A 22,683-nucleotide genomic window follows, 5' to 3' on the forward strand; every position below is an offset into this window, starting at 1 on the left:
GAGAAGTCATATTCAGGTAATTAGCTATGACGATATAGATTCATATGTACGTGAACTATCCGAATATTTTGTTAATCGGTTTGAACATGTCATGTCAGACGAAGAGGGCAGTGGATTTACGTTAGATGAAATAGTTAGCGTAAAATTTTCCTTCTCTCTTATAATGCTGCACAATAGTATTGGAGAGTATGTGCCCTATCCTAAGGGTGTTCCAGGGAAAACACAAGTTCTCAACCCTTCGGGACCCACGGACTGTGTTTTCCAAGTTCTAACAGCTTATCGCTATCTAAAGTCAAGAAATGTAGTTCCATCGGGCAGGCAATGGGAGAATGCTTGCTTGGCCTCTATTAATACGGGTAACATTCCAACCCCGGTATCCTGGGAAGACCTCGGTCGGCTTGAAAGATTAAACAACATAAGTATTCGCGTTTACTGTCTAGACAACGTTGAAGACAAAAAAGGCGAACTAACTCTAGTCAGAAAGGGGCTCAAAGATCAAGAAGTTGTTCATTGTCTGTTGTTGGGGAACAGACACCTAGCTCTTATCCAAGACTTTGACGCATACATGAACCTGTTTACCTGCCAACGTCGCGGGAAAAAATGTTTTGCGATATCTGCCTGTGCGCCTGTGAGAACAAGACAACGCTCGCTGAACATGTGCTAATTTGCCCAACGATGATCACAAGACTAAGATTCCCACCCGCGGGTTCTACTGTGAAATTTATTAATCATGCTAAGGCATATGAGCCATCTTATTTAGCATTCTATGACTTTGAGAGTATTCTCGTAGAGCCTTCTTCGAATGTGTCTGGATGTGTAAAGAGACATCACTTTGCCATAGCGTATGCTTACATTATAGTGAATAGAAACGGAGAAACAGTACAAAGCGGATCCTATTGTGGAAGTAATGCTGAAAACCATTTTATTCATACAATGCAGTGTGCCTGGAAAAAGTTGAAATTTTCTAAAGGCTACAATAAAATCAACATGACCGATGAAGATACGCCACGTCTCAATGAGCAAACTCACTGTCTTCTCTGTAAACAGGGTTTTTTAAAAGGTAAAGGAGTAAAACATCATGACCATGAAAAATCAGGAAACAATTACATTGGAGCTTATTGTAATAGATGCAACCTCCAAATGAAAAATCACAAATTGCAGCTCACTCTCATTGCACATAATGCTAATTACGACATGTCGTTAATCCTGCGTGAATTAACGATACCTGACTTGAAAATCAAACTAAGACCAAAACGTTCAGTTCACAAATACCATGAAGTCATCATAAATGACTTGAGATTTATTGACTCGTATGCCTTTATGTCTGGTTCACTCGCAGCTTTAGCGAACCAATTCATCAGTAATGGGAACGAACCCATATGCACACAACAGATGTTGAAAGATGTGCCAGCACCTGCGTTGCCATTATTGATCAAGGGAAAGCAGGTGTTTTGTTATGACTATATGGATTCGATGGAACGACTTTCTGAGACACGTCTTCCATCCCGCGAAGATTTTTTCAATTCGCTTCAAGAAGCAGAACTTTCCGAAAGTGATTATAAACATGCTCAGAATGTTTGGAAAGTAGCTGGGTGTCAGAGCCTGAAGGACTATTTGTTGCTTTATGTAAAAGTGGATGTTGGTCTTCTATGTGATGTCTTCCTAGAGTGGCGAGGTATTTTCAAAACCCAGTGGAGGTTGGATATTGTAAATTATGTTAGCCTGCCAGGATTTGCCTATGACTCCTTTCTGCTAAAAACACAGCAGGAATTAGAGGTGCTTAGTAGCCCAGACATATATCATTGCATTCAAACAAATGTGCGTGGGGGCTACACAAATGTTGTGCGTCGTTTTGTACGCGCCAATAACATCTACACGAACCCTCAGTTTAATCCAAAACATGATAGAAGCACTTTCCTTTCATATCTTGACTTCAACAGTCTTTATCTCACTGTAATGCAAGAGAAGTTGCCATGTGGAGATATGAGAAAACTAGATGAGACAGAAATGCAGTCGTTTTTGAGCGGGGGCTTGGTCAATCAAGCAACCGATGGCGATTTTGGATATCTCATTCTGTGCGATACTGAGGCTGTCTCACGTGAAGTCGTTGAGAAAACGGATGACCTCCCACTGATCATCAGAAGACACAATATCACCAACAGAGGTATATCGTCAGTCACACGCGAATGGTATGAAGAAGAAGACCGTCCAGCACCGTGTAAGAACATAAAACTGATTGGAACACATGCTGCTCAGGAGAAAATGCTATTTGTTCTGCCCCTCCTTAAACTACTTATTCAACTAGGCCTGGTTGTTAAAAAAGTGCATGCTATTTATACGTTTAAGCAAAAGCACTTTCTTGCGGACTTCATTCAGGATAACATAGAAGCCCGCAAAAGTGCATCTTGCCCTATCAAGAAAAATGCAATCAAGTGTATTTCAAACAGCATTTTTGGTCGATTCCTGATGAACGTGGCCAAATATAGTGAAGACATAGATATTGTCACCAACCGCGAAAAGTTTTTGAAGCTGGCCCGAAGTCCTTACTTTAAACGCGTTGTACCTCTCAATGATGGTCATGTAGTTGTAACTCGCCATAGGAAGTATTCACGGGGAATCATCCAAACTACATTGGCTACTACATCCTAGAGCTGTCCAAGCTGCGACTATATGATTTCTATTACAATGTGTTGAAGGCTCATTACGGAGATCGGGCGAAACTAGTGTATTGCGACACTGATTCCTTAATAACAGAAATTGAAACTCCTGATCTATTAACAGAGTACTCGCAGGAACCCTTCAAAAGCTATATAGACACAAGTAACTTTAGCCCCTCACATTCCTTGTACAGCACAGACAACAAAGGAAAGCTTGGATTTCTCAAGTCTGAAGTGGGGGAAAGAACCATCTCAGAATTTGTAGGTGTATGTGAAGGACTCGAAACTGCAGGGGCCCAAGACTGTTCCGGGCTAACAGTTCTCCTTCTGAGCCAGGTGTTTTGCTCCCCCCCCTTTCACGGTGTAGTCAGGAGAAGCGATACACAAGATGTTAACTCCGTCTTTAATATGCACTTCAGCTCGCACAGCCCCACGGGAGACAGGTAGGACGGCCGATGTGGTAAGGCCGCTCACACAGCCCACGGGAGACAGGTAGGACGGCCGGCGTGGTGAGGCCGCTCATACAGCCCACGGAAGACAGGTAGGCAGACCGGCGTGGTAAGGCCAGCAAGGGCGGCCCGGGTATTTGGTCTCGGGGCCAACAGTGTCTTCCCCGGGTAGACCGCGGCGGTGCTACGGCTGAGTGATGGAGGGCAGTGCCGGGCCGGGCGTAACGCGGCAGCAGCCTCGTCAGGTGGAGGACTCGTTAGGTGGTGAAGGGGAGCCAGTGCCTAGCGAGCTGGCTCGACCGAGTCCTGAGTCGTCTCCCGTCCTCAGCGCACCAACGTCCGAGGTTGCTTCGGCTGCTGACGTCAGGGCCCCCCCACTCGCGCCGGTGGAGCTCGGGCAGGGCGTTCGAGGCGTTCCGCTGCGGGTAGTGTGAAGCCTCGCTCGGGATGAGTGTAGGTCGAGTGAGGTGTTCCGGGGCTATGTTGGAGTTGAGGAGTTAATAGTGGTCTTCCCTTTACACATCTCCGCCGACAAGACTCGATACAGAGTATCGAGCTAGAAATCGGAAGACAAATATAGCCTAGCTCATATGAATGAATAATACCTAAACCAAACCGACATAAGAGAAACCATAGAACCAAACCAAGAGATTCAACAGTAAAAGAAACCCATTGATTTATGTAGCATCCCACAATAACTAACATCTGCTTAAGAAATCTGCTCCAATATTATCCTTCCCAGGAATGTGTACAACCCTGAATCGATACCCTTGAAGACAAAGTGCCCATCTAAGGAGACGATCATTATTCCCCTTGAAGTGGGTCAAGTAGACGAGAGGTTTATGGTCAACTTCAAGCACAAACTCCTTGCCCCGCAGATAGTAGTCAAAATGCTTAATCCCAAAGATGACGGCTAAGCATTCCTTTTCAATTGTAGCGTACCTGCGTTCTCTGTCTAGGAGCTTCCTGCTAGCGTAAGCTACTGGGTGCGGGTAATCCTGAACGTACTGCAACAACACAGCGCCCAAACCTTGATTTGATGCATCGGTCCGTAAAACGAAGGGACGTGACGGGTCAGGCAACTTGAGGACTGGCTGAGAGTGCAGTGCTGACTTGAGTTGTTCGAAACAGGTCCGCAGCTCATCTGACCATACCAGTGGTTCGGGGTTCTCTTTCCGCAGGAGGTCGGAGAGTCCACTGGTGTAGGAGGATGCCTGAGGTATGAAGACTCGGTAAAAGGAGATCATGCCTAGAAAGGAGCGAAGCAACTTTTTAGTTGTAGGAGGTGTGACTGAAGATATGGCAGATACTTTACTTTCCTGAGGCCGTAGTGTGTTACCGTCCACAATGAAGCCTAGATATTGGATGGATGTAAACCCGAATCGGCATTTTGAAGGTCGGGCCGTCAGTCCATGTTGTCTGAGACGGAGGAGGACAGCGTGGAGGGCGTCCAGGTGTGTTTCCCAAGTTGAACCTGACATGAAGATGTTGTCGAAGTAGAAGGTGACTCCCTCCAGACCGGCGAGGACGATTCGCATGAGCCTAATGTAGGTTGCACATGCTGTGACGAGTCCAAAAGGGAGGCGACAGAACTCCATTAGTCCCAAGTGTGTAGGGAAGGCCGTCAGTGCCATGGCTCGGTCCGTCAGAGGTACCTGGTAATAGGCTTTAGTTAAGTCTAGTTCAGAGAAGTACTTACTACCGTAAAACTTGTGAAGGTCCTCCGTGATGGTGTTGATTGGCTCCGCGTCAAATATAGTCATGGAATTCAATACCCTGTAGTCCACGGCAAGGCGGTAGCTGCCAGAAGTCTTCTTTACCATAACGACCGGGGAACAATGAGGTGACCTTGAGGGTTTGATGATTCCCTGACTAAGAAGTTTTTCCACTTCCTGTTGGAAGAAAGGCCTGATATGTAAAGGGATGGGATAGAGTTTAGGCTTGATTCGCTCGGAGGAGCAAAGGTTGACGCCGTGCTCGATAGTGGAGGTACAGCCTGGAATTTCTGATAAGACATCGCTAAATTTGTCCGTGAGGTAGAGGAGATCGTTCTGCTTATCAGGAGTGAGTTGTTCTCCTACTGCAGGCAGGGGATCAGAGACGTCGCGGTCTGCACGGCCATCCGGGGTTATCGGAAAGTCCTCGGCCGGGTCAAGACAGTCACCCTGGGACAGAGAGAAGGCTATTTCACAGATATCTTGTCCGTCACTAGGGATGGAAGGCTCATCTAAGATAGTAGCTTGGTTTATGTGGGCGCGTCTGTGATACAGCTTCAAGAGGTTAGCGTGATATAACTTTTCTTTACCCTGCTCATCGATCAGATAATTCACCCTGTTTTTACGCTCTAGAACCTTGTAGGGGCCACTCCAAGCCATTAATAGCTTACTGGAAGTGTCAGGGAGAAGGACGAGAACTTCATCACCAGGCTTGAACTGACGATCTTGAGAGTTCAAATCGAAGTAGGTCTTGTATCGGGTGGCACTAATGGTGGAATTTTGGGCAGCGATCTTGGAACAGTCGGCCAGCTTGTCCTTCAAATCGATGACATACTGGAAGCAAGACCTTTCATCCTCTGAAAGCTTACCGTCTTCCCATAGATCCCGTAGAACTGAAACTGGCCCCCTTACAGCCCTTCCATACAAGAGTTCAAAGGCAGATAATCCTGTTCTGTCACTAGGCATCTCCCAAAGCAAACAATACGGCCGGTAGATAGCGATGCCACTCTCGAGGCTTGTCAGAGCACAGCTTCCGGAGGAGGACTTCAGGTAGAGTGGAAACGTTCTATTCTTCCATTCCCACTCGGATGGTAAGGGGTAGTGAAGAGCGGCTTCACTCCAAGAAGCCTGTGCAGTTCGGCCATCATTTGAGACGTGAACTGTGTGCCCCGATCAGACAGGATCTCACGGGAAAACCCACTCCTGAAAATATTGACAATAAGGCTTCAGCAGTGGAGATGGAAGTGATGTCCTTAAGGGGAACAGCCTCGGGAAACCGGTAGAAAAATCAATCAAGGTAAGGATGTAACGGTGTCCTTCTGATGTGGGAGGAGACAATGGGCCAACAATATCAACTGCTACTCTAGCAAACGGTTCAGTAATTATGGGAAGCTGTTTAAGAGGGACCGGCCTAAGGCGTCCCTTAACAGACATACGCTGGCACTTGTCACAAGACCTACATAAGGTTCGTATATCAGACCACATACCTGGCCAGTAAAAGTGCTCTCCAATCTTCATGCCAGTCTTCCGATGGGAGAGATGTCCTGCCAGGGGACTCTCATGGGCGACTGTCAACACTGACCGTCGGCACTCCGCAGGGACTACTAGATACTTCTTCCCCAGCTGGTTACTGTGATGTGAAGACCGACAAACCCTGTAGAGCAGTTCGTCCGAGAACTCGTAGCCGAAGGTGGAGCCGGTGCGAGTGACTTCTACTTCTCCCGTAGTGGCCTTGTTACGATGTGGCGCTAGAGTAGGGCACGAACTCTGCAACTTAGAGAAGTCCTGAGGAGTAATAGCCAGGGGCTCCAGATGAGGAAGTACAAGGGGGTGAATCTTACGAGCGGCGGCGGCCCGGGTCTGGACAGCTTGAATACTTTTCCCGGGAACCTGGTCGGAAGGAACCGAAAAGGGTGTAGGTTCGTCACATGCCTTTGTCACGTCTGGGTCGTCAGGTGCACGTACTCCCTCAATGTTACCTACCAGCACTGTGCAAAACTTAAGTGGGGCCCTGATGGCATCAACCCAACCGTCAAAATAGGGGCACCGGAGGTAGCATCTTACCACAGGGAAGTAGTCGGCACGACCCAAGTAGTCGCTGCAGCGAACCTTTTTACCGTTGGAAATATCCGCGTCCGGCAATGCCTCCTCGGATACCAGGACACTTGAACAACCCGTATCGCGAACAATGGTGGATACCCTAGAGCCGTTGATGGTGCCCGAGGTGTAATACTGACGAGACGGTGATCCGGAACGGCAGAAGCCAATTTTGGGAGACTCCTTGGTTGGTTCTGGCTTGGACTTCTGTTTAAAAAGATAAGGATTCTGAGGGCAGTTAGGTCTAATGTGGCCACTCTGACCGCAGTTATGGCAACGAACCACCGAGCGTGACTTTCCTGGCGTAGGTGGCGAATCCTTTAGTGAGGCGGCTTTGGTGAGCGATCGACGATTGCCGCGTTCCGACGCAGGGTTGCGTGGGTAAGAGTGGTGTGCTGAAGCCCAAACATCGGCTCGTTTTACTGCCTCCTCTAAGGTCTGAACGTTGTTTTCTTTCAGGAACAACCGCAGTTCTGTGGAAACAGAGGCTAGAAATTGATCGAGGATCATGAAGGACTTCAGCGAAGCAAAAGAGTGGTCTACCTCGCTCGCGCTGAGCCAGTGGTCGAAAAGGCGAGTCAAATGGGTGGAGAATTGCTGGAACGTGTCACCAACGTTGATCTTGGCTGAGCGGAAGGCGGTGCGGTAGTGATCACTCGTCCTATGGGAGTGCTTCAGAATGGCTTCTTTTAGCTGACTGTAGTCGCCTGTGACCTCTTCCGACAAGGTGGTATAGAATTCAGCCAGCTTACCTGTGAGTAGGCTTCCCAAGTGGACTGCATAACTGCTCTTAGCAATGTTGAGGAGGGTAGCAACTCGCTCAAACCGGGTAAAATAAGAGGCAATGTCCTCACCTTCGCGATAAGATGGTAACTTGGGACGAGCAGCAAAGTCGACACTAGGGACGCCTAAGGCCGCCGAACCGCCAGCAACTTGGAGCTTCAGCCGTTCGAGGGCGAGAGCATGCTCTCTCTCCCGTTCACGGTCCTCGCGTTCCCGTTCACGTTCCTCGCGTTCCCGTTCACGTTCCTCGCGTTCCCGTTCACGTTCCTCGCGTTCCTCGCGTTCCCGTTCACGTTCCTCGCGTTCCCGTTCACGTTCCTCGCGTTCCTCGCGTTCCCGTTCACGTTCACGTTCCTCGCGTTCCCGTTCCTCCTTTTCTTTTCTGTTTCGTCTCTCCAACTCGCGTTCGTCCCGAAGGCGTGCCTGCTCATCGGACACAAAGGATTTCAACTCGTCGCCGTCGTACCCAAGCTCGCGACCGAGCTTAACTAGTTCCTGGATGGAAGACATGCCGAATGGGAAACAAAATAGAAAGATACACAGATTAAACACAAAATCCGAACACTGAATCTAACAAAACCCTAAGCGATGAAGAGACCAAACCACTGGTCAAATACAAAATCCCAACACTGAATCTAACAAACACCTAGGCGATGAAGAAACTAGACCCAAAGCAAATAGACGACAAAAAACCGCGGAAGACTTAACTTCCAATTGACACTAAAGAGGCGCACACGGCCTGACGCCCACAAGTGGCACGAGTGGGGTGAAAGTAACAACACTGTGCACAAACGCACATGAAAATACCCATAACCGTATCCCCGTGTGAAACACCACGAACACAGCACGTATCCGGGAACGGGAGACACTATATCAGAGGAGATGAACTCGCACCTGACTTCCGTGAGATCCGGACCAGAGTCTCTTAAGACGCACCTGGCCTGGGCGGTGGAATGGACCTCAGCACAATCCAATCGCCAAACACTCACTTTCGCCCTGAACAGCAAGTGCCGGTAGGTTAATCCTGACCGTCGGTGGTGACTGGCTGGTAGCGATGGTCTCCTGACCAGCGATGAGGGGAGGGGGAATCCTGGCAAGGTCGCCACTTGTGAAGGACTCGAAACTGCAGGGGCCCAAGACTGTTCCGGGCTAACAGTTCTCCTTCTGAGCCAGGTGTTTTGCTCCCCCCCCTTTCACGGTGTAGTCAGGAGAAGCGATACACAAGATGTTAACTCCGTCTTTAATATGCACTTCAGCTCGCACAGCCCCACGGGAGACAGGTAGGACGGCCGATGTGGTAAGGCCGCTCACACAGCCCACGGGAGACAGGTAGGACGGCCGGCGTGGTGAGGCCGCTCATACAGCCCACGGAAGACAGGTAGGCAGGCCGGCGTGGTAAGGCCAGCAAGGGCGGCCCGGGTATTTGGTCTCGGGGCCAACAGTGTCTTCCCCGGGTAGACCGCGGCGGTGCTACGGCTGAGTGATGGAGGGCAGTGCCGGGCCGGGCGTAACGCGGCAGCAGCCTCGTCAGGTGGAGGACTCGTTAGGTGGTGAAGGGGAGCCAGTGCCTAGCGAGCTGGCTCGACCGAGTCCTGGAGTCGTCTCCCGTCCTCAGCGCACCAACGTCCGAGGTTGCTTCGGCTGCTGACGTCAGGGCCCCCCCACTCGCGCCGGTGGAGCTCGGGCAGGGCGTTCGAGGCGTTCCGCTGCGGGTAGTGTGAAGCCTCGCTCGGGATGAGTGTAGGTCGAGTGAGGTGTTCCGGGGCTATGTTGGAGTTGAGGAGTTAATAGTGGTATTCCCTTTACAGTGTAAAACCAAAGTGCTACTCCATCCTCTTGGCAGACGGTGACCGGTTGAGTTCAGCTAAGGGCGTTCCAAAGTTCATAAAGAAGAAACTTGCTCATCAGCGATACAAAGACGCCCTATTCCAGAAGCAAACATTTACCTTTGACTATCAGGGATTCACAGTGCGCAATGGACGAATGAGTACAGTAAAATATCCCAAGAGAGGGATATCTGTAGTTGAGGACAAAAGATACTACATTAGCACCTTGGAGTCACGATCTTACGGTCATCCCGATAATTCTATAGGGATAGAGAAGGAAGAGCAGGAGGAGGAGGTAGCCCAGATCATGACACTGTCAAACGAAGAAAATTTGGAGGAAGGCGATGAAAGAGGCATAACAGAAGCGAGACTAGCCGAGGTAATGGGTGGGCAAGAGATCGGTGAAATGGGAGAACTAGAAGAAGAAACCTATGAATTGTGGGGAGAACGGGATGTGCTGGCCGAGCAATATTTTCCCTTGATAAAACGGGTAGAGGCGGATGATGACATGTTAATGCAAGCCGCGGAACAGGAAGAAATAAATCAAATGCTCTCATCATCCCCCCTTGAATATATGCTAGTAGATACAGACTTTTCAGAATAAATTGTAGTTGTTTATAAGATAGGGACTGGTGTGAATGTTGTATATACTGTTTAGTGTAAGAATTTGCCTGCTATTTTTATGTTAAATATAAAATATATGTAAATATATTCTGTATATAGGACTAATGTTGGAGCCTATGATATTATAAAATTGCACATGATGAATCTGGAATCATAATTTGACCAAATTCCAATAAACATTGAGTTTGTTTGACTTGTTTATATGTCCTTTATCAAAAAAAAAAAAAAAAGAAAGAAACGGATGAAAAAAACACAATAATTGTCTTAAAATTTATTCGATTTGTGGAAACATATGAATAAAGCGCCTTTATGTTTCGATCCGGCTCATGCATAAAAGACTGCCCGCCAAATCAGGCGGGCGGCGGCGGCGACGGTAGCGAGCGCTGCGACGACAGGATGCGACAGGATTGCTCGGGGCCCGGGACGGGGCGGGGCGGGGCGAGGGCAGCACGGGGTAGTGGCGGTGACGAGTGAGGACCTGTGAGTGGAGCCAGACCTCTGATTTAAGCATGGTATACAACCACCCCACCTCCCGATAAAGGAACTAGAAAATTATTTATGCTTAGAATAGCTTCATGGAATGTAATACAATTCAATATGAAAAAATCAATAAGTCAATACTTACTTTTTATGAACACGTGTTAAATGTTTGATGACATACGGGCATTATAAACTTGCTGTAAGCGAATCGCATCACGTGTTCATCATTCCTCGAATATTCGGTCTTGGAAAACTCCATACATATTTTTTCAAGAGTTTCTCTTACACCCAAGTGCGAAACAAGTACATGGCATAAGCCCCGCACACATCGCTTCGCGTGCTTTGAAGTCGAAATGCATTTTTATACATACTGAGCCCGGGGTAATCAATATATTTGAAATGATCAGAGTATAATTTTGGATCGAGAGCATAACTATCTAGGAACACTGCCATGCCCGGTTCATAGTAGAGACAAATCCAGTGTCCCATTTCTCTTTTAGAATAACTTGGTAGCGTATTGACGATGCACACTATAGGTTTTCTATATCGAGGTATAGAGTTTACCTCGTCTGCCAATAACACGCCTAAAAACAAGGCTTGCTTTCCTATGTGCCCCCTCAATCCTCTTTCAATCTCCATGTTGTTCATCGCACAGCCGCTTCAAGCGCGCACATCACACTGCAGCCGTCTTTCAGAATTAATTGTTATTATACCCACTGTTTCGCCAAACAGTATCAACAGACGGTTCTCGTTTTCTCCCTTGCTTAGATTCAAGCTAAGTCTAAGCCCCCCATTCATTTCAACGGGTAAATTATCATTCAAGTTTTCAGCACGCAAATCAAATGTGCAAATCATTGCCCCCTTGCCGAAAATATCCTTTCCGATTAAATGGTCTTTGTGAAAACCAAGTGCATCCAAAGTACGATGGTAGAGCTCAGCATAGTCATGAGGGAATTTACTAGGAATATTATACATGGTTCTACCATTGACACTTAAGCTTATTTGACTTCTATCGCCATGACTCAAATACAATGGATTTAGCGTATAGTCGCCAGAATGAGCTTCCATGCTCGTTATAATAAGCGAGAGTTTTTCCGGAATAACATTACCCCACGGTTGATCATACGTTCCTGAGGTTTGGTCTTTGGCTAGCACATAGGTTTTCAAGAGGGTTTTGGTAAATGTCGATTTCAAAAGATTCCCTGTGGCGAGAGACGCGTTCAAAGCATGAAGTGCATTAGGATAAGGAAACAATCGCGTATAAAGCAGCTTTGCTGAATCTATATGCAGACGAATGTTATCGCCAGTTGGAGAATTTAGCAGCCATGCATTACTAGATAGTTCCATTCGGAGTCTAACCGAAATACCATCGAGCAAGTAACTGCCTAAAGAACTTATATCCAGAAGAAGCGGGGTACAGAGTTGTATACCGTGAGTCTTAACCCGCTTCATAATGGTCTTGTGTTGCGTGCTGGCATTGTCAAAGTATTCTGCTGTTACTTTGGAAATAAAACCGTTCTCTGGGATGGTAATATTAGCATTGGCTCCAATTGTATTCAATTTGTTGGGCGACAAAGTATTCAGCATTTTAACGTATGACGTGTACCCATAAAGTACATTATTGTCAACAGCTACATCTCCCAAAAAACATTGCACTGATTTGAATAGGCTGTGCGCGGTATTGCAAATTCAACATGTTGAGCGTCTTCGAGAGGAGTAGTATTGTCTGGCTTAGTTAAGCGTAAAGAGGTGTGCAACACCAATTTCCCCAAATCAATAAAACTGCCAAGTGTTCCAGGAATGAGAAATTCTATATATCTATCGGATAATTTCATATTGAATCCGAGGTTAGTAGGTAAAACATCAGCATCATAACGGGAGGCAATCGTTGTTTCCAATAATCTCATTTTGTTAGAGCGGGGAAACAATTCACTGACACCGGCGGCATATTGCCCCAGGGGAGAACGCGGGTTCCCGACACCAACCGCGCTGGTGATGCTCGCCATACAGCTCTTAGTTCAACAATGATTACAACTCGGTAAAGATGTCCTTTTTATAACACCTTTTCCTCCCGACTCGCTTGACTTTCTTTTTCCCGCTTCCTCTAGTCAATTTCATTGCAGCTTGCTTTAAGGAATTAATTCCATGCTTTTTTATAGAGCTTCTCAAGTTGCTTCCGTGTGAAATATCATCTAGAACATTGTTTCCAAATGTTCGAGCTGAAGGCACAATGACATTTTTCACTAGGAAAGGGAAAGCTCTTTTAGCGAGTCCTGCTAAAACCGAGAATAAACCCCCGCCTCTGTGATAGCTTGATTCATAAGAAAGTGTGACTATATCATCAATACCACTCCCTCGGGATGATATCTGTTTGCCATTCGAAAACAGGGTATGATATTCTGCTACGGAAGGAGGGATGAATGTAACCCGCATGGTGGCGGCGAGGAGACTGTCTTTTCAAATGGACAACATTCCTATTAATACAGCAAAATGTACTCAAAGATTCAACGCGATCGGATATGAAGTAAACATGTAACAGGGTATCCTTCTTCGATATGCATAGGACGACCTTTTTGATCTGTGAGTTTAATGGAAATCGAATCAATTGCTTTGGATTTAAGGGACTTATATATAGTTGGATGCACGCCTTTTTTTAGACCTCCGGAGAGCGAAAAGGCATCAAGAATATTTACATTTTTCCCTGCATACCTAGAGGGATTGACAAGGTCAGTGTAAATGAGAACACACTGTACGTCACCATTTCTCAACAGAGGGGCATGACCATGTAGCGGAACAAGGACGGGTTTTTTTTGTTCTTCATGTGTACCCAAGGAAGAAAACACAGCATAACCTAAGTTGGGGACAAAACCGAGAACCTGGGCCAGTCGCGTATCAAAGGAAACCTTAATAAATACAACTTGTGGATGATAACCATTGTAGCAGAACAAAGTTAAATGATCATTTGTTGAGCGAAATGCAAGAACCTCTCTAGAATACGCTAGTAAATGGTAGTTGTATCCATCTCCTTTATCAATGTCGTTATTATACCGTTAACACACATCAGCAAATACCCAGTGTCATTATACAAGATATTAGCATTAATAGCCTCTGACAGTGTGCGTCTTTCAATAGCTTCTGAATCTGGCGTTGGTCTTATACCACATTCAAGATGTATACTACACTCTGGTTCACCCGGTTTAACAATGTAATACCGACGGGGAAGCAACACGTTCAGTAGACCGACTTCATATTCCACGTCCTTGTCTAATGTTAGAGTTTGTATATTATATTGGAAAAGCGGATTTAATATGGAACCCATCTGTGAGTTGCCAACGATGGTTGTTTGGTGAAACCAGATCCCTGAATCTTTTGCCGCACGCGCGTATTTTTTTTATTTCGCTAGGTAATACACCCGTGGCGTCAATGATGTGTTTTATATCAGCAATGTCAGCAATCGTTGGTTTTTGACTTGCATTAGAGAGTAAATTCAACATGTACAGGATATTGGAGGATCGAACAGAAGACAATAGGTTGCCTCGGCTATCCCATTTTACGATGGGATTGTCTTTTATTCGTTCTAGCATCATATTGACGTGTGGCACGTCGATACTTTTAACATACAGAGGTATTAAATTACTTATTTCAGGATTGGAGGATATCTTGTTCTCCCTAATTCCTGTGACTCTAAGTTCCACGGGTGGTAGTTTTGTGGTTTTGTATACACCAGATCGCGATATTTTCTTTTTTTTGTAAGTTTTCTTTCTTACAGAGCGAGATGACGGGTTCAATCTTGTAGGAGTGCTTGGTCTTGCACCATGGGACGACACGACAGGACCGCTGCTGCTTGCTGGCACATGTTCAGAGACCGGCATGTGATCGGGATGGGTCGACTGCGGGCTGAAACACGATTGGCCGTTGACCCCCGGACTCGTGGGGTTGGCGCATTTAGGCTTAATACCCGTTAAAACACGCTCAGCGGTAGACTCAGGAACAAGATAATACGTGCGCATTATCCAAATAATTTTCCGATCAAGGAAGCGGCAATGGGTAATATAGCAGCTAATATATTACCACCCCGTCTCGATGTCAATATAAGTCTTTTCTTATGGAGAGGAGTTTTCTTTCTAGCTATGGCACGTATGTCTTCCGGATAGTTACGTAATCTCTTGATAACTTTGTTATTGAGGGTGAGGTGCTTCTTTAACAAATTGGAAAATATTTCAGATATACAGTTCAATTGTTCTCGAGCTGCTTGCTTAACCCTAGAACACTAACCTTAGAAAAAGTCACACCACTACTAACCATGGGTACATCATACCCGATTTTGAAAAAAAAAAAAAAATTAAATGTAAAGATTTAATGGAATAAAGTTACATGAAGGGTCTTCAAACTTTGTATCTTGACTTAACATTAAGAAGAACTGAAAAACGTATTGTTTTGGTATGAAAATCAGGTACTGAAAAATGTTACTAAAAATAGGAAAAATGTTCAAAAATTTCAAAAAAAAAATTAAAAAAAAAAAATTATCATCCGATGGCTTCCAAACTTCTTGTATGGCCTCCCAGGTCCTGTGATCCACTGCACAGGTGATCACTAAAAAAGTACGTAAACAATATCCTAGGGACATGTACAACACCCTGTATCACCAACCATGGGTATGCCGCACCCGAATGTAGGCCTACAACAAAGGTGAGCAGAGAGAGCGAGACAACGTGACCTTCCCCTACACTGTCAAGCGGGCACATGAAGCTACTGAGGAGGTGGGTACCCTCAGAGCACCGGAACCATACACAATGGCAATGACGTCATTCGCTTCGGGTACCTCATACCCATGGTTAGCGTTCTAGGGTTAATAGCACGGTTTCTATCTTTTACTTTTAATTTCTTCAAAAGTAAGACAAAGTTTTTGTGTGCACTGAGGAGTGGTGTCTTTTTACGCATTTTCTACAATATCATTAGCGTCAGTCCAGCTCTTGAATGAAGTAGGGTATCCCAACCACGATACAAAATACTGCTTTTTTCCTTTATTTTTTCGTGAACGCAGTATTTTAATATCGTATGTCTCAGGCAGACCGCTTAAGACGAGCTCTGGCGCGTAGAATATCCCCTGTATTGGTTCTCCAGACAAATCTTCTAAGAGATAAGTTCTTGGGCGATTCTTGTGTTTAATTGATTTTATGCGAAAGAGCTCGTGAGTATTTTGCTGTGTGTATCCTTTATGGAATACAGAGGAACGAGCACTTCCAACAAGGCGAACTATTTCCCCAACTGCCGGTCGAGAACTGATGGAAGACGCTGGTTGCTTCGGGTTTTTATACATTGCGTGGAATTGCCGTTTGATTGCAGATGGGTCTTTTAAGTTATGAATATCAATTGGAGTTTGTTTGTTCTTCAGTCCAGAATGGGGCGAGCGGTTGTAGGCACTGACCATGTTTTGCAGCAGATCAATATATCTTGAAGAATTTTGAGACGTGATGAACTTGTAGATGCGTGCTTTAAGTGTACGAATGGCCCGCTCTGCCAAGGCTGCTTTGATCTCACTTGAGTACACACTGTATAGCTTAATGCCCCGGAAACATAAATAGTTTCTTACTTTTCGATTCCAGAATTCTGTGCCCAAGTCGGTGTTTAATCTTCGTAAGCCTTCATAATCTTTATTTTCCACCACTTGTTTAAAGGCCACGAGCATAGTATTTGCGTCTTTATTCCGACACGGGACAACTTGCATATATCTAGAAAACACGTCTATGCATACTAACAAGTAGCCTATGTTATTATTTTCCTTTCTTATATGTCTCACGTCTGCTAAATCGGCAGCCATGATTACTCTGGGTTTTGAGGCTATTATCTTTTGCCGGGGAAATTTTTTAGTCTGTAGCTTATGCAATGTTTATGTTTTATTGCTTCTCAAAAAGTTGAATACGTCATCACGTGTTATTGCCGGATTTATACTTTTTGCTTTCTCCCATAATTTCGCCTGAGAGCTTAAACCATAGGGTTCGTTATGTTGGGAGTATAGTGCGTGTAAGAGTTCCTTCTTCCTGGAGTTCACCATTGGAATACGCGTTCACCTGGGGGTTCTCCAACAATGTTTGAGCGAAACTGTAGGGACTCAGGAGTATTTATACCCAAATCAACAAGAAGATATCCATAAGGACGTGAATATACAGCATATTTATATATATTTACAAACTGGTTTGCCTTCTCTTTCCCGAATATTTGTCTGCCCAGAGTGTGAATTTGAGATAAAGGAATTTGAGATAAGAGGAAATGAGAACAGTTCAGGCTAATATTCCTTGCATGCTTTCCACCCATATATAGATTTTGAGTGATAAATATGCATGAAATATTGTTGTGCCGTCCGCGAGTAAAAGCATCAACCACAATTTTGTTCCTTACAGCATCAATGAAAATATCGTCAAGTACATACAATGTCCCTCTCTGATCAAACTTATCCTCGTTGGCAATTGGATCAATTATTTCAGACGACACTATAACTTTAGGTCCTATTTCTTTATTTCTTTGAAGAGGATGAGACGTTAAGCCACATATGACTTTTTTTTAACTTTCCATGATACTTCAGAATAAGCTGCTGTACAAGTTCCGTTTTTCCAGAGTTGCTATATCCTGCAACTATTATGCGCGCAGGATATTGGAAAATATTGAGAAGGTTCTCTGAATATGTCTCAGTCATAGCGGAAACTCTATTAATGATGGTAATTATTAAAGTATGATGCTTATATAGCACAGAATATGTGTGTGTGTGTGTGTGTGTGTGTGTGTGTGTATACAACAAGAACAACAACAACAATAGCAATTACCCTCACTTTGTGCATGCCCCCCCACTTCCATCACCCCCCCCGCTGACGGCCCTCTGACCGTCTTACCCCCACTCCCGTCACCCCCCCGCTGACCACCCTTTCTTCCGTCACCTCCCCCCGCTCCCGTCACCCCCCCGCTTCCGTACGCTAGCCCGAGAGGGGGGGTGGGGGGTAGGGCATGTGAAAAAGTGATTTTTTTTTTGTGGGGGGGGGTACGGGGGGGGGGTAGGGCATGTGAAAAGGTGAAAGACTTGGGGGGGGTAGGGGGGGGATCCAGATACCCCCTCTCCCGTAACCCCCCCGCTGACCCCCCCAACCCCCACTTCCAGTCCCCCCCGCTGAGGTTACCCCCACTTCCGTACATTTGTTACAACTTTCGTTAACTTGTCTGATTGGCCACTGAGATTTTGGAAGGTACATGAAATCAGGCCCTTTTTGCCACATTGAATTCTTTCCTAGTTTATTAGTATTACAGGGCCTTGTTGTCATATCGGCAGGGTTCAGGTTTGTTTCAATCCACCACCATTCCGATGGATGCGACTTACTTTGGATTTCGGACAGTCTGGTAGCCACGAATGTGTTGAAACCATACGTTTCCTTCCTGATTTGAGACTGTACGATTGCAGAGTCAACAATATGGAACACAGAGTCAAAATTCCAGTCAACTTCCCTTTCAATAGTCTCTCTCAACCGTACAGCTAGAACTGCACCGCATAATTCCAATCGAGGTATAGTGATCTGATGAACTGGCGCTACTCTATTTTTTGCCGCGACCAAACTGACCGCACATCTATTTCCTTCCAGTTCCCTTCTAATATAGGCGCATGTACCATACGCCAAAGAGCTACCATCAGAAAAAAAACCAAGGGTGGGTTTGCCCACTGCATCATCAGGTTTCATGCATCTCTGAAATCTCAATTGCTCAACATCAAACAGATCACAGAAAAATGATCTCCATTGCTCAATAGTCTCCTGGGGAAGAGGATCGTCCCACCCAGTCGACTTCCTGTCCTTATGTTTGTCTTTGCATTACTTCTCCACAAATCATTGATCTCATCATTAATTTTGCTCCCAGAGTTATTGGCAGTATTAAACCAATTGGGTCGTAAATATAAGAAATCTGGCTCAATACCATTCTCCGAGTTAGGGTTGAGGGAAAGTTGATTCTACACTCTTCTCTATCCATGTCAGGCTCACTTCTTATTTTCCTTATCTTTGGGGAAAAATTTATTCTGATTTTGTAGAAAAATTCATCTCGCTGAGGGTCCCACTTGAGTCCAAGTACCTTTTCTTCATTTTGTTTTGCAATATTCACATCCTTATGATCAATATTACCACTAACAATCCAGTGCTTGATGTTGAATCCTCCTTGTTTTAAAACTTTCTCAATGTCATTCATATCCCTTATAGCCTTGTCCTCACTGTTACTTGAGAAGATTATGTCATCAACATAGGAATTCTTGGTAATTATTTCATTAACTCTGGGAAATTCGCTCTCATGCATTTCTGCAGTCTTCCTCATAGCTAGGGTGGCGATGGCTCCACTGCATCTATCCCCAAATGTAACCGACGTGAGAACATTGTGATCTGGTTCCCTCATAGTATCCATGTCACGCCACACGAATCTGTGCGTGTGTTGCTCGAGCTCTTCTAATTTAACTGCATGATACATTTTCGTAACATCTCCCACAGATGCTACATGCTCTTGTCTGAATCTAAATAATACTCCACACAGGTTATTGACTACATCTGGTCCTTTGGCCCACCAATCATTGATACACTGCCCCATGTATTTGGCTGATGCATTGAATACTATTCGGAGCGGTGTTGATGCTGAACTTGGCTTGAGTACTTCATGATGTGGTATGTAATAGATAGGACCATCATACGACTTCATTTCCCCCACACTGATTTTCCGGGCAACATTCCTTTTCTTCATATCGTCTATTTCATCCTGGTACTTTTGTGTGTACTCGGGGCCCATTTTCTTAAGTCTGACCTCAAGGGATTTCATTCTGGCAATTGCTACTTTGACATTGTTTCTTAAACTTCGAGGGTCGTTTAGCCAAGGATAACTAGATATCCATTCCCTCTTTTCTACATCATATCTTAATCCTTTCTCAATTAGTGCTAATTATATCTCTTCGTTCATACTATGTGCGATTCAGGACAGTTTCTGCACAAACATTTAGGACACTTTGGATTACATTCAGTGCCAACGTTCTCCAGTGCAAAAAACTTGTTGAGTCTCCCACTAAGATCGGAACTGGATTCAGTTAAAATCTCGTTTACTGGAATTCCGACTGCTACGTGATTTGTCTTTACAGTGACATGTCCTATTTTGCACCCATCATGATTATTACCTTGCAATCCCCTCACACAATATCCAAAGGAATTTCTCAACACCTGTAATTTACCTTGGGTTTGTACCACCTCTGGCAATAATTCACAGTGATCAATTCCAAGTAGAATATCTATGGGCCCCTCTGGTCGCCTTATGTCATTAGGGGTGATATTGAAAAGTTTTGCAATGTCAGACATGTCAAGGTTGTAGATTTCGGTTGAAATCTCCTCAATCCCTATGGCTATTATCTCCACCATATTTCCATCTTTATCCTCCAACTGGACCGTATATTCCTTTGTAGAGAAAGTCTCCCGATTATTCCCAACCTTTATCATAGTTAGGGTTATATCCTTTCCCTTGATGCCAAGTTCCCGAGCAATCTCGTGTCTAATGAGAGTAATGTCAGATCCTGAATCGTACAAGACAGATATAGGTCTCCCATTGCGACTTGCTGTACCTATCGCCAACAAAGCCTTATTTCCCTTATAACTACCGATATTGAAAACATGGCTATTGCTATTCTGATTCCATACATTGTGTAGCAGTGAGTGGTGGTGTCTCGAGCATGTTCTTTCTCCTACCTTGATGTTGCATTGTATGCCTGAAGTACAGTTACGGGCCATGTGATTACCTTTCAGACATTTAAAGCATATCCCTCTAGACCTCACAGCCTCTAGCTTAGATTCATTGTCAAGTGACTTAAATCTCTCACAATCAAATATATCATGCCCATTAATGTCATGCAGCCAGCATTTTTTACCACTGTATTGGTTGCCCTGGTGGAACTGTCTCATCGTTTCAGTCAGATTCATGATGTGCCGTTCGAGTTCCTTGCTCTTATTTTCCTGCATTATCTAAAGGTTTCTAATAGCTCCTATCACATCTTGATCCTCAACACTCTCAGATATTCCCATCATGTTAACATTCCGCACCATATTACTTCTAACACTTGAATCCATATACTCTAGTGTTTGTTTTTCCTTTATCAAAAAACTGTAATAATTCTGGGAATAAATCATCGGCATTAGTTATTCCACGGGATTTCATAACCCATTCCCTTTTCTGTAAAGGCGGTAAGGTTTTTTCCACCATGCTTACAACATACGCAGTGTTCATTTCAGATTGTAGATTCACTCTCTTTAAATCACACCAACACTGCTCCACTTTTCCTACAATTCTAATGAATCCCCTCGTGCACAGGTTTCAGAGTCTTTAACTCGTTAATTACACTGTCCACTATTTTCCTTGAGTCACCATAATGATCATTAATTAAGTCTCTTAAACATTTCATCATAATTATTTTCACATCCTGCTATACATTTCAGAGCATCCCCAGTGAGGCACTGTTTCAATGCAAAAGGGCCCTTTCCATAATGATCTTCTATGATACGAGTGAAGTCATCTTTGAACCCTGGATAATCTCTCAATTCCCCAGAGAATTTAGGGGGTTCCCGAGCCTTGACTTTGACCTTCATTTTATTCTCATTAATTTTACGCCTCTCTGACTCATGAACTTTGCTTAGACATGCCTTCACCTCCTTTTCCACAGTCAAAATGTAAGATTCTGCTTCCTTTACTTGTTCATCATCACATAACTGCACCATATAGTCATCATTGAGCGCCTCTAATATTTCAAAGGCACTATTCACTTCTTTATACAAGTCTTTCAACATTTCTGGTGGGTCTCCTCTGTCAACACAGCTGGTGAATAAGGACAATTTGCTAGTTACCTTGCCTTTTGCAATCCCTCGTTGCCTGCGCAATTCCTCTGCGGTGACCGATTCCTTTCCTTTCTTATCAGCTCCCATGATGCCTGGTAGAGGTTGTTATCGAAGTGTAATGAGGGTAGAACAAACGCCAGGGTCCCGTAGTCTGTATAATGTTCCCAAACAGGCTTCGATCTGCAATCGGCGACTTAATAACTAACAAATACCACAAATACATATATGCATAGAACTAAGAGTCAAACCATAGCTATTATTAATCCGAATCACAACACCGCAAATGGATAATAAATGCCCAGGGGATATCGTTAATAACAATCAGTAACACAGGATTAAATGCACAGGGCTAACTGTCAAACCATAGAGCTATTATTAACCCAAATCACAACATAGTAAATCGATAATAAGTGCCCAGGGGAGAACGTTAATAACAATCAGTAACACAGGATTAAGTGGGGAAATTACATTGTAAAGTTGGTACAATATTAAACAATTAATAATTAACACTAGGAACAAACACTGCATGGATATACTACTCACAAAACTGGCTCCTCTTGTAAGTTTCTACCTTATAGGTACAATTGCATAAGAACCGTGTAGGCCGCCCGGTGGCCCACCCATCCGGTCCGCTCGGGGTGAACTCCGCCGTGTGAAACACACACCACCTGAATCCTTGGGCGGCTGCTCGTGAACTGAGCGGTTCACGGTTCACCCCGACACCTGACGTGGTAAGCTTCTCCACACACAAGAGACATACAGAATGCGCAATACAATTCCCAGAGTGAACTCCGCCGTGTGAATCACACACCACTTGAACCCTGGGGTGGTTGCTCGTGAGCTGATCGGTTCACCCCGACACCTGACGTGGTAAGCTTCTCCACACACAAGAGACATACATAATACGCAATACAATTCCCAGAGTTTAAATACGTTAATAAAAGAAATATCACATGGTGATGCAGTTGCTAATAAATATTGTTATTGTTATTAGACTATGATCGAGTACATCCATAATAACTATACATGCTATTTTTTTTATCGAGAAAATAAATATTCACTTCATTCAGAGAGAGAGAGAGAGAGAGAGAGAGAGAGAGAGAGAGAGAGAGAGAGAGAGTTTTCTTTACAGGTAATTTATTTGGGAATTTCATAAGTCATTAATT

General features: G+C 44.8%; 1 long non-coding RNA gene across 1 annotated transcript; it reads right to left on the reverse strand.

Annotated features, from left to right (window-relative positions):
- Positions 1-10,431: 10,431 nt before the first annotated feature.
- On the reverse strand, positions 10,432-22,204 carry LOC126997307 (uncharacterized). Its single transcript, XR_007752000.1, has 3 exons — positions 22,061-22,204; positions 21,527-21,697; positions 10,432-10,629 (listed from the first exon to the last, which is right to left on the reverse strand). It is a non-coding gene; the product is annotated as an uncharacterized LOC126997307 (long non-coding RNA).
- Positions 22,205-22,683: the final 479 nt, after the last annotated feature.

Source organism: Eriocheir sinensis, chromosome 12 (assembly GCF_024679095.1).
Source record: "Eriocheir sinensis breed Jianghai 21 chromosome 12, ASM2467909v1, whole genome shotgun sequence".
Lineage (NCBI taxonomy): Eukaryota > Metazoa > Arthropoda > Malacostraca > Decapoda > Varunidae > Eriocheir > Eriocheir sinensis.